At 50.6% G+C, this 13366-nt stretch overlaps 1 protein-coding gene across 1 annotated transcript in view; it reads right to left on the reverse strand.

The window, feature by feature from the left end:
- The window catches only part of CACNA1D (calcium voltage-gated channel subunit alpha1 D), a 214595-nt gene extending 201820 nt beyond the window's left edge, over positions 1-12775 (reverse strand). The window contains exon 1 of the mRNA XM_075574879.1: positions 12707-12775. The gene's annotated coding sequence lies outside the window, so the exon portion shown is untranslated. The remainder of the gene's footprint in view (positions 1-12706) is intronic.
- Positions 12776-13366: the final 591 nt, after the last annotated feature.

Consider the following 13366-nt stretch of genomic DNA (forward strand, 5'->3'; position numbering starts at 1 on the left):
CGCCACAAAGTCACAAGCTGGTACGGAGCTCACCACAAAGTCACAAGCTGGTACAGAGCTCGCCACAAAGTCACAAGCTGGTACGGAGCTCGCCACAAATTCACAAACTGGTACAGAGCTCACCACAAAGTCACAAACTGGTACAGAGCTCGCCACAAAGTCACAAACTGGTACAGAGCTTGCCACAAAGTCACAAACTGGTACAGAGCTCGCTACAAAGTCACAAACTGGTACAGAGCTTGCCACAAAGTCACAAACTGGTACAGAGCTCGCCACAAAGTCACAAACTGGTACAGAGCTCGCCACAAAGTCACAAACTGGTACAGAGCTCGCCACAAAGTCACAAACTGGTACAGAGCTCGCCACAAAGTCACAAACTGGTACAGAGCTCGCCACAAAGTCACAAACTGGTACAGAGCTCGCCACAAAGTGTCCTGTGGCCACCCAAACACTAATAGGTGCAATGGGGGAACACGATGCCCCAATTAATTATGGACATGACTTCTCATGGTGATGGTTGGCTGGTAGAGCTATTTACCAATCACTGATTAGTTTGGGAAATGAATGGTCCAAAATTAATTGCTGCACTGTGCAACTTCTGGCCATTGCACCAGGTGCTAATTCTTACTGGAGTAAAGGAAACATTTTGCCCATTGGCTTTGCTTGGTACCAGTCCTGGCTGTGCCCCTGATTATTACAAGTTAGTAGCTGGTAAACAGCAGTCCAAACTTCTACCTCAATAACAAAAACCTTGTAGATATGTAGAAAATGTGTATCACCTGGACTTTCTTCATTATTTGTGGAATACTTGGAACTTTAATAACTTATATTATTTATTAATTTGTATTTTACTATCTAATCTTATTTTCTCATCGACATGATTTCAGGACGTTTTTTAAATCAGGGATTATAACGTAATGTTCCATATTAAAGGGTCATTTTTATCATTGAACAGCTGGACGCGAGACAAGTGGGAAATCTAATGCTGCTCATTAAAATTTTCATTTTAAATATTCACGGAAAAGAAAGTAAAATGAGAAAGCAGAAGTCAATAAATCCAATGTTATTATTTCCAGAGCCGCAGGATAGGACCCATATACAACATCTCCCTTTATTAGCGTTGTAGCATCTCTGAGATCTCCGAAACAAGGAACAAAACCTACTTCTGGGAAGTGCTTGTAAATCACGAATTATTCCAGGTGTAAGAAAACTATTTCAGGCAACATCATGCATTCTTTCCGTACGTGGCCATCAGGCGTGGCCATCTCCAGTTCTCCAGGGCCACCAACAAGCCAGGTATTAGGGACATCCCTGCTTCAGCACAGGGGGCTCAATCAGAATGAGTCACCTGTGCTGAAGCAGGGATATCCTTAAAACCTGACCTGTTGGTGACCCTGGAGGACTGGAGCAGGCACCCATGCCGTAGACCAGGGGTGCGCAAACTGGGTGGGTGCGCACCGCCCCGGGGGGGGGGGGGTGTGCAAGAATTTCTAGGGGGGGGGTGCGGTGGTTACAGAGGCCCCGCGCTCTTCGCCAAGGCATTTAAATTAAATGCCGGGGGAGTTGAGGCCTCTGTAACTCCCTTGCCTGCTCTCTGCCGGCTCTTCCGCGACGTGTCGCCTTGGCAACATGGTGCAAAATTACGCCGCGGTGTCATGTGACGTGTCGCCATGACAACGCGAGTCAAATGACGCTGCAGGGTCACGTGACGTGTCGTCACCTGACCCGTGGCATCATTTGACGTCGGGTCTTTGGAGAGGGGGGGGCGCGAACGCTGCCGCTGCCAGGCAGGGGGGTGTAGCTCGGGAAGTTTGAGCACCCCTGCCGCAGACTATGGCAGTTTAATGGCTTGATTGTTGCAATAAAACATACAGTAATTGGCTTTTAACGGTCTGCTATCAACCGGCATCAGCTGCTTGCTAACCGCAAAAGTGATGTGCAGGAGATATTAGCGCAGTCTCCCCGAGCTCTCGGTGCTGTTTCCCACGGAGGGAGAGCTTTATAAGATATACATTGTTTTCTTATACACTGAGTGTGTTGACCTACTTTAGCATCAGCGTTGGCCTCGCTCGTGCTCTCACTGAGACTAAAATGGAAAAATTGTTACTCCACACGCAGATGTAGCCACGTTTATTGTTCCTTTTTATAACGCAGAATATCACCGTTTCCATAGGGTGCGACGGCAGCGATTACGCAGAGTTTCACGCAATATCTCTCCGTAACACATCAGCAGGAGAAATAACCTGTGATACAGCTGTACATACATATCTGGCGCTATGTATGTTATCATCTGTATCGCAGCTCAGACGTGTGACGATATTAAGGGGTGCAGAGTACCATTAGTTCTTGATTTACAAGCCTACAGTTCCACTTTTCTTTGGGGAGGAAAACAGTTTTTTTTTGGTAAGATTCTTCTGTTCTTATAACATAGTCTGAGACCTGGCCTTCCCCATTATCTCTTAGCATACCGTGTTTCCACTACCGCCGGGAATTCTGGGTAATGATATGCAATGAGCACACAGTGCCACTTCTTGCTTCTAATCCATTTTAACATGGGACCCCTATAAGCTTCTACCTGACGCATTACACAGCTTTTCAGCACAGCTGGGGTTACAGAAGTGCCGAGCCAGTAACCCTTCTCACAGTGAGCGGTTTCAACCTTTTTTCGGTCTCTTCGATGTGAGAGAGGTTTCAGCCATACATTAAATAAAGTTATGGTGGGTAAAAAAGTGTCACTTTACGGTGGACGATTTGTGCCACTTTTTTACCCACCATCACGTATATAATGTGCGATTATTACGTAGTATAAACCTCTCTCTATAATTAGTTTTAAAGAGCTTGTCCACATTGTGTTACAGGGCTATTCATTAAACTGCAATAATGCCGATCGTCGCCCTATCCCACAGAGCCTCGCCCCTATCCCACAGAGCCTCGCCCTATCCCACAGAGCCTCGCCCCTATCCCACAGAGCCTCGCCCTATTCCACAGAGCCTCGCCCTATCCCACAGAGCCTCGCCCTATCCCACAGAGCCTCGCCCTATCCCAGAGCCTCGCCCTATCCGACAGAGCCTCACCCTATCCCACAGAGCCTTGCCCCTATCCCACAGAGCCTCGCCCCTATCCCACAGAGCCTCGCACTATCCCACAGACCTCGCCCTATCCCACAGAGCCTCGCCCTATCCCACAGAGCCTCGCCCCTATCCCACATAGCCTCGCCCTATCCCACAGACCTCGCCCTATCCCACAGAGCCTCGCCCTATCCCAGAGCCTCGCCCTATCCCACAGAGCCTCGCCCTATCCCACAGAGCCTCGCCCCTATCCCACAGAGCCTCGCCCTATCCCACAGAGCCTCGCCCTATCCCACAGAGCCTCGCCCCTATCCCACAGAGCCTCGCACTATCCCACAGACCTCGCCCTATCCCACAGAGCCTCGCCCTATCCCACAGACCTGCCCCTATCCCACATAGCCTCGCCCTATCCCACAGAGCCTCACCCTATCCCACAGAGCCTTGCCCCTATCCCACAGAGCCTCGCCCCTATCCCACAGAGCCTCGCACTATCCCACAGACCTCGCCCTATCCCACAGAGCCTCGCCCTATCCCACAGAGCCTCGCCCCTATCCCACAGAGCCTCGCCCTATTCCACAGAGCCTCGCCCTATCCCACAGAGCCTCGCCCTATCCCACAGAGCCTCGCCCTATCCCACAGAGCCTCGCCCCTATCCCACAGAGCCTCGCCCTATCCCACAGAGCCTCGCACTATCCCACAGACCTCGCCCTATCCCACAGAGCCTCGCCCTATCCCACAGAGCCTCGCCCCTATCCCACATAGCCTCGCCCTATCCCACAGACCTCGCCCTATCCCACAGAGCCTCGCCCTATCCCAGAGCCTCGCCCTATCCCACAGAGCCTCGCCCTATCCCACAGAGCCTCGCCCCTATCCCACAGAGCCTCGCCCTATCCCACAGAGCCTCGCCCTATCCCACAGAGCCTCGCCCCTATCCCACAGAGCCTCGCACTATCCCACAGACCTCGCCCTATCCCACAGAGCCTCGCCCTATCCCACAGAGCCTCGCCCCTATCCCACATAGCCTCGCCCTATCCCACAGACCTCGCCCTATCCCACAGAGCCTCGCCCTATCCCACAGACCTTGCCCTATCCCACAGACCTCGCCCTATCCCACAGAGCCTCGCCCTATCCCAGAGCCTCGCCCTATCCCACAGACCTCGCCCTATCCCACAGAGCCTCGCCCTATCCCACAGAGCCTCGCCCCTATCCCACAGAGCCTCGCCCTATCCCACAGAGCCTCGCCCCTATCCCACCGACCTCGCCCTATCCCACAGACCTCGCCCTATCCCACAGATCCTCGCCCTATACCACAGACCTCGCCCTATCCCACAGACCTCGCCCTATCCTACAGACCTCGCCCTATCCTACAGAGCCTCGCCCTATCCCACAGAGCCTCGCCCTATCCCACAGAGCCTCGCCCTATCCCACAGAGCCTCGCCCCTATCCCACAGACCTCGCCCTATCCAACTGACCTCGCCCTATCCCACAGACCTCGCCCTATCCCACAGAGCCTCGCCCTATCCCACAGAGCCTCGCCCTATCCAACTGACCTCGCCCTATCCCACAGAGCCTCACCCTATCCCACAGAGCCTCGCCCTATCCAACTGACCTCGCCCTATCCCACAGAGCCTCGCCCTATCCCACAGAGCCTTGCCCTATCCAACTGACCTCGCCCTATCCCACAGACCTCGCCCTATCCCACAGAGCCTCGCCCCTATCCCACAGACCTCGCCCTATCCCACAGACCTCGCCCTAGCCCACAGAGACTCGCCGTATCACACAGACCTCGCCCTATCCCACAGAGCCTCGCCCCTATCCCACAGAGCCTCGCCCTATCCCACAGAGCCTCGCCCTATCCCACAGAGCCTCGCCCCTATCCCACAGAGCCTCGCACTATCCCACAGACCTCGCCCTATCCCACAGAGCCTCGCCCTATCCCACAGAGCCTCGCCCCTATCCCACATAGCCTCGCCCTATCCCACAGACCTCGCCCTATCCCACAGAGCCTCGCCCTATCCCACAGACCTTGCCCTATCCCACAGACCTCGCCCTATCCCACAGAGCCTCGCCCTATCCCAGAGCCTCGCCCTATCCCACAGACCTCGCCCTATCCCACAGAGCCTCGCCCTATCCCACAGAGCCTCGCCCCTATCCCACAGAGCCTCGCCCTATCCCACAGAGCCTCGCCCCTATCCCACCGACCTCGCCCTATCCCACAGACCTCGCCCTATCCCACAGATCCTCGCCCTATACCACAGACCTCGCCCTATCCCACAGACCTCGCCCTATCCTACAGACCTCGCCCTATCCTACAGAGCCTCGCCCTATCCCACAGAGCCTCGCCCTATCCCACAGAGCCTCGCCCTATCCCACAGAGCCTCGCCCCTATCCCACAGACCTCGCCCTATCCAACTGACCTCGCCCTATCCCACAGACCTCGCCCTATCCCACAGAGCCTCGCCCTATCCCACAGAGCCTCGCCCTATCCAACTGACCTCGCCCTATCCCACAGAGCCTCACCCTATCCCACAGAGCCTCGCCCTATCCAACTGACCTCGCCCTATCCCACAGAGCCTCGCCCTATCCCACAGAGCCTTGCCCTATCCAACTGACCTCGCCCTATCCCACAGACCTCGCCCTATCCCACAGAGCCTCGCCCCTATCCCACAGACCTCGCCCTATCCCACAGACCTCGCCCTAGCCCACAGAGACTCGCCGTATCACACAGACCTCGCCCTATTCCACAGACCTCGCCCTATCCCACAGAGCCTCGCCCTATCCCACAGAGTCTCGCCCTATCCCACAGACCTCGCCCTATCCCACAGAGCCTCGCCCTATCCCACAGAGCCTCGCCCTATCCCACAGAGCCTCGCCCCTATCCCACCGACCTCGCCCTATCCCACAGACCTCGCCCTATCCCACAGAGCCTTGCCCTATCCCACAGAGCCTCGCCCTATCCCACAGAGCCTCGCCCCTATCCCACCGACCTCGCCCTATCCCACAGACCTCGCCCTATCCCACAGATCCTCGCCCTATACCACAGACCTCGCCCTATCCCACAGACCTCGCCCTATCCTACAGACCTCGCCCTATCCTACAGAGCCTCGCCCTATCCCACAGAGCCTCGCCCTATCCCACAGAGCCTCGCCCTATCCCACAGAGCCTCGCCCCTATCCCACAGACCTCGCCCTATCCAACTGACCTCGCCCTATCCCACAGACCTCGCCCTATCCCACAGAGCCTCGCCCTATCCCACAGAGCCTCGCCCTATCCAACTGACCTCGCCCTATCCCACAGAGCCTCGCCCTATCCCACAGAGCCTCGCCCTATCCAACTGACCTCGCCCTATCCCACAGACCTCGCCCTATCCCACAGAGCCTCGCCCCTATCCCACAGACCTCGCCCTATCCCACAGACCTCGCCCTAGCCCACAGAGACTCGCCGTATCACACAGACCTCGCCCTATTCCACAGACCTCGCCCTATCCCACAGAGCCTCGCCCTATCCCACAGAGTCTCGCCCTATCCCACAGACCTCGCCCTATCCCACAGAGCCTCGCCCTATCCCACAGAGCCTCGCCCTATCCCACAGAGCCTCGCCCCTATCCCACCGACCTCGCCCTATCCCACAGACCTCGCCCTATCCCACAGAGCCTCGCCCTATCCCACAGAGCCTCGCCCTATCCCACAGACCTCGCCCTATCCCACAGAGCCTCGCCCTATCCCACAGACCTCGCCCTATCCCACAGAGCCCCGCCCTATCCCACAGAGCCTCGCCCTATCCCACAGAGCCTCACCCTATCCCACAGACCTCGCCCTATCCCACAGAGCCTCGCCCTATCCCACAGACCTCGCCCTATCCCACAGAGCCTCGCCCAAAGCATCGCGCAGGCATTGCAGACCAGAGAGAGAATGAGCATTACTTGTAGCACAGAATTCTAGTTGTATGATGACGACTGAAATCCTCAGACCATAAGACGATACTTTTACGGCACCAGGATGAACTAAATGATTGTCAACATGCAATTTAGATAAGATTGCTCCTTTTTGAACTAAAGCATGATTTTTAACAGGTCGTGACTCAATAGCTAAAGATGTCAAATACGCTCAGTTTAATTAGATAGAATATCCATTAACAAATAGCCTTTCTGTGCCTACAGTGCAAAATGGTGTTAAACAAGGGGCAAAGCTATTAAGTCTGAATGTTTAACAGGCTCATGCTGTATTCATGCTGCACAAACAGAACATTTGAGACCAAGGAAAATTGTTTTGTTTTTTTATTTAAAGCAGCAATTCTTCCCCTTATGACTGTTTTTTATTACATAGGGGGCAAGCAGGGGGTCCCTGGAGATACGTACCTGTAAAGCTAGTGCCGGTTCTCCCTGGTTGTTTAAATCTCCCACGTCACATGGGCCAATAAGAAGCAGAGACGGAAGACTTCCGGGCGCCCCGTGTAACACAGGAGATTTAAATGGCCATCTTGTTTCCCTGATGGGAATGGTATAGGTGCTAAGTTAACAGGCCTGGGTCTCGAGAACGAGGGGGTCTCCAGAGCTGACATTAACACAGTTGAGCTACGTTAGCCCCTGCTTCCCATCTGTGTAAACAAAAGTGGGGGAGGAGGTTAACAAAACCAAATATGGGAACTGCTGCTTATAAGGCCTCGTTCAGGGTGCAGGCTTCGGAGGGAGGGCGTGCTGCCGTGCGAGCTGCCGTGGGACACAATGTATTCAAATTGAATACTGGTTGTCAGGGTAGCAGCTGCCCTGTCTCCGAAGCCCGGAGTTGACGCTGGCTACAGTTTCAATAAACAAAAAAATCATTTTTTGAAGCTGCAGCAGCGTCACTGGGACCTTGGCAGCCAATGAAATCATTCTTGAGAATGATTTCACGACTGCAACTTGGATCCCTAAGCTGCCGTCTGTAGCCCCCCCCCCCTCCTCAACTCCTCAACTCCTGAAAAAGTCTGCTGGGGATGAACACACATCGCCCAGCAGACTGCCGCCAGCCCTCCCGAACGCTCGCCCTCCAACTCCTGCCTCCAGCACCCTGAACGAGGCCTAAGAAGTGAGCCTTAATAAGGTATCTTGACCACAAAACTGCTGGTTCCAAAAAATACACAAAGCCACAAACCAGGCTATTTTCGATGTTTCTTTGAACATCCCGGTCCACTTTTTACATCAGGGTTACAAAACTAAAAATAGTTATATAGTTAATATTTATATGGTAACTAAAACATTTACTTTTCCTTCATTAAACCTTTTCACAAAACTTCCTTCCACTCAAACGCTAATGTGATCTGGGGAGGGGAAACGTAACACTTTGTATAGGGCCCCCCAAGTTCCAACCTCAAGGGCACCTATCAGATTTATAGCGCAACACCTACCGGAGCAAGCCGTCTGTGATCCTCTGAGCTGGGGCAATTAGGTGCTGATTAGAGAAAAAAAAAACTTTGAAAATATGGGTTTTTCTTTATGCTCAAGCAGACCAAAATATAATGTTTCGGGGACACAGCACCTTCCCCGTCACGGGGCGCAGTGTCCGAGGAACGGGCTGCGTCCCGCAAACGTTATATTTGTGTCTACTTGAGCATGAAGAAAACGTCAGCAAATCTTTGCAACTATACCTGTGTCTCCATCATTGTTGTTGCCGAACTATATATACAGTATACCTGTACTTGGAATACAGGAGCGTTTATGGGCCTGTCTGCACTAGGATTAATTTTGATCAAGAATTACATAGGCGATTGGAGTGCCTTTGTATACCTGTACATTGCGAGAACATGGGGTGTTGGTTGCTCTTAGGAAACGCGACCTGCCCTAATAAAATGGATCCCAAACGGCAGATAACGGCAGGAAACTCAACATGTCAAATCCTTTGGGAGAAACAGGTGAGGGTTTCACTTGCACATCATTATTTGATAACATGGTCCTCTGCAGCCTGCAGAGAAAGGTTGGCAGATGGCTCGGTGCCACTCCCAAAGACTCCCTTCTGTCCCAGCTATCAGCAAAGTGAGTGAGCGTGCACTAAGCTTATGCTATCATATTAATTGCCATTTCCCACACGCAGCTATTGCCTGGCCGGGCAGTCTGGCCTGCGTGTAACATCAGGGATACAATCAGTTCAAGCTTTTTTGGATTAGTGGTAGCGCCAAAGCACTAAGGCTTCATTATTTGTAATTACTCTGTGCAGGTGCAGCTTTAGAAACCTTCAAACCCTCCATCAGAGTCACCTGTGTCCCCTTCTTAACCCCAGTACTGCTAAAGGGGATGTGCTGTGCAGAATGAGGTGCTGTCCGCTCTCCAGCAGTTAAGGAGTGAATGCAGATTCGCTGTATTTGTTCAATGGACAAAATAGAACGAACAAAAAGTATTGTATACTTAACTAAGCAGGAACCCAAGAATTGTATTATCATCCTATATGTTGTAAGGTCCTTGTTTGTACATGAATTTAGCTTCAAATTATTGACTCAGGGAAGACAAAGTAATGGCAAACAGTTTGAATGCATCATTTCATTTTAATAGGTTTTCATTACGTTCTCTTACAGAAAACCAATACAAGCTCATTATTATAATTACTTATTAAATTGCATTTTAGTTATTGTTGTTAAATGAATAGAATTATTTTTCATAGATCCCTGATGCTGTTTACATAGAAGAATAATACAGGCGAATGAATCACTGTCCTTAATCGCTCAAATTAGTTTTTTATGTTTTACAGCAAATGAAATTTGCACGTTGTGAGCACATTCACGTCTCAGACAGGTCTGTAACCCTGTCTTTCCCCACGGCAGCATGGGATTCTGGGAAATGTCATGCAAATGAGCACACAGTGTCACCTTGTGCTTGAAATCTATTTTGACATGGAACTCTATAAGATTTTGCCGGCCGCATTACACAGCTTTTCAGCACAGCACTGTGTGCTCATTTGCATGTCATTTCCCAGAATCCCTAGCTGCAGTGGAAGCACTGTATGCTGAGATGACGGGGAAGGGCAGGGTTGCAGACCTGTGTGAGACGTGTGAATGTGCGCACACGTGGTATTTTCATTTACTGCGCAGTGTCCGGTGGAGGGTTCTGTCACTTTTTTTACCCACCGTAACTTATTTACGTTATGTTATACACAAATCGCTAACCAGGAAAGTCCGCACCACCCTGAGACCGAGCAGATTATTTCTTAATGTATTAAAATGAAACAAAGAATGAAGGACAGGGCAGGGATGCCGTGTTTGAGATCATCATCAATGTTTTATCACGTACCTCCTCCCTAACGCTTCTTGTTAATGCTGCTCATGTGACCATATATTCAGCGGAACAGAAATAAACCGGAGATTGTGCAAAGAAAGGCCCCTAACTGGTGCATGATCTTTAGCGTAAGGCTTAGCAGCGGCCCCTTGCTTAGCCGCGGAAAAAAGCCGCGTTGCGATTTCATTTAATATGCCAATTTACGAAATTCTCTAAAATCTCTAGCTTTGCTTAACCCTGTGACTAGGCCCGTACGCCATGTTTCGCTCCCTGCCTGGTATATTTCGCTGAGCGCGCACAACTTTGGCGACATTATTAGCCCTTTGAGCCCTGGCAAAATGTTTTGCAAGGAATGGAATTCGGGGAGGGAACGCTTCCAGGTTTGTGATTGGGATTGGGATCGTTTCCCACATGTCTAATAGTGACAAGCAGCGAATGGATGGTTTACACTGCAGTAACTTCCCTGTTAACAACTTGTCACCGTATTAGATAAAAGGGGATACAGTTCAAATGTCCTGGGCTACTTCCCACAGGATCATTTGTCAAGGATGGAAGCGGATAAAGGCTCTGAAAGTCAGGTTATACAATATGAAATATATATAATGAACATTACAGTGAAAAATGTCACTAACTGCATAAAATCAGCAAAGCCAAAATGAGAACTCAAAGCCCTATAGGTGCCCTATAGACATAGGCATTATGCCATGGGGTCTGGCACGGTGAGGGCTCCATGACGTAGCAGCTACGCCCAGTGGCGAATTTCCCTTTAGGCCCATTATGCCCAGCTCTAGCGTGGCAACATTTTGGGGCAGCAAAAATGTCCGCCCCCATGTACATTTGCAGCGCTCTCGGGCCCGATGGGAAAGGCGCTTACATGTGGTGTTCGTGTCCTGGCCGCCATCCTCTTCCTTTCGAATCACAGCGTCAAATGACGCCGTGTCACATGGCGTCTCGTTGCCATGGCAATGCAACGCTGTGCAACATCATGTTGGTAACTTCCGCGCCGTCATTCGATGCTGCGGTTCCGAAGGAGGAGAATTGCGGCCGCGAGGAGGCGTCCGCCACATGTAAGTGCCACGTCATAATGTTACTGCTCATTGCTAATGAGGAGATGGAGTTCAAGAGCAGAACGCGCTCTGTCAGGAAGTGGAACGGATGAGCTGGCTCCTCCCCTTCCGTTATCAGCGGCGAAGCGAGCACGTGATCATTTCGGAGATGGCGAGGGCCGAAGGGGCCGTGGAACTTTTGTGCTGCTGCAGCCCCTTCCGGCACTCAAAGGGTTAATGATGGATGACATTTTACTGAGCCATTAATATTTGTAGGCAATATTGGAGAGACTTTGCAGGGATTCACATTAACCCTTTCACTGCCAGAGAGGCCCACAAACACGTTTGCAATGCATATGCTGTCTCACTAGCAGTGACGTTTATCCTGGCAATATATAATGTATGTGATAAAGGGTTAAATTATTCTGTACGCAAGCTCATGAGTCATGGGGTCTGAAATACTTTCATATTCAGTATTAGGAAAGGTATTTGACCTTCTGCTGCCAGTGACAAAACATGCGAATAAATCTTAATTAGCAACGTTCTTGAAAAATACATTTGAACAGTGAAGGGATAAACCTGTGTTTAAATGTTCTACAATGAACTAATAGGTCACACAGTCACCTATTCAACAATATGCCGTTGGTTTAAGACTATCACTTATTAAACATTCACTTGCCAATAATTCATTTGTGATTTCTAAATACAAAGGATGCATAGGAATTAGGTGCATGAAACACAGAATAAAAACTATCCATCAATGGGCCAAATGAAATACCAAATTATACTGTGATGCTAATTTCTGGCTTCAAAATGCAACCGCCCCTACCATGTAAATGGGATGGTCTGGAATAATTACCGTTATATTGTAACTGTTCTAATCAATAAACCAGGTTAATACAAACAATGATCACTACAATTGCAGATTTCTAGCGCTGAAATATATAGTTGTGTTTCTTTTAGCTTTGTAAGACAGAATAAATAAAAGCTACTGTATATATCAAGAAAGCTATACTGTCCTACTGGTCCAACATGCCGGTAACCGGTTCACATATATTGGGACCACGTGGATGGTGAAGAACAGATCTATATGGCCATAGAAGGTCATTGACTCACATTTATTACAGATGTAACAGGACTGACTGCCCTCGGCACTGTGGTCAAACAATGCATCGTAATGGCATCTCCGCCGCGTTAAGCCTTCGGTGCCACGAGCGTGCGTGCAGCGGCACAGACAATACTACGCTTTGCTACATCTGTATGTATAATTTGTAGCTTTGCGGCATTTAAAGTGATACATGCTGAAAAAGCAGCGTGTTTACGCGGTAGGATTCGCAGCGATGTCTTACCTTAATGGAACACGGGCCGACATGTTTCAGATGATCATATCAGCAGCATGGGTAGCCACATATTTTCATACCGGCAGCAAGGAGTGCGAATGGAGAAATGTTACCACACTACTGCAGCATAATCGCAGGAGGAAACAGCACACCACGTTAGGATACAGGATATTAGATTACCTGTCTGCACTAGATCATTGTTTCTAGAAGATAACCTATCTATTATTAAAACTTCTAATGTTCTTGGGCAACATAAGGATAGCTGCTTGAGACCTGTTTTAACCTCCTGAGTTTCTATACTTAGTGTCTGAATTTACTCTTTATGGAATAAGTGCTTTATTATTCTGGAAGTGGCATAGATACAACACAAAACTATGTTTATTGGAGGCGGTGCGTTTTATACTGTACATAGATTCACTTTCTCATTCCGAGTTAGTTTATGAAGAGAAGCATTACAATTATTCTGGCATTAAAACATGTAGCATTTATCTGTGACTTAAAGAACCTGTGGGAGGGGGGAAAAGAATCCGGGTTGTGGGAGGGAGGAGAGCTTGCAGTAGGCTGGAGGAGCGGGGGGGGGGGCGGGGGAGGGAGCCTGGAAGCGTGGGGGGAGGGCTGGAGGGGCAGGGGAGGTGGAGGTCTGCAGAGGTGGGCAGGAGGAGCGGGGGG

This window comes from Ascaphus truei, chromosome 17 (assembly GCF_040206685.1).
Source record: "Ascaphus truei isolate aAscTru1 chromosome 17, aAscTru1.hap1, whole genome shotgun sequence".
In the NCBI taxonomy this organism is placed as follows: domain Eukaryota; kingdom Metazoa; phylum Chordata; class Amphibia; order Anura; family Ascaphidae; genus Ascaphus; species Ascaphus truei.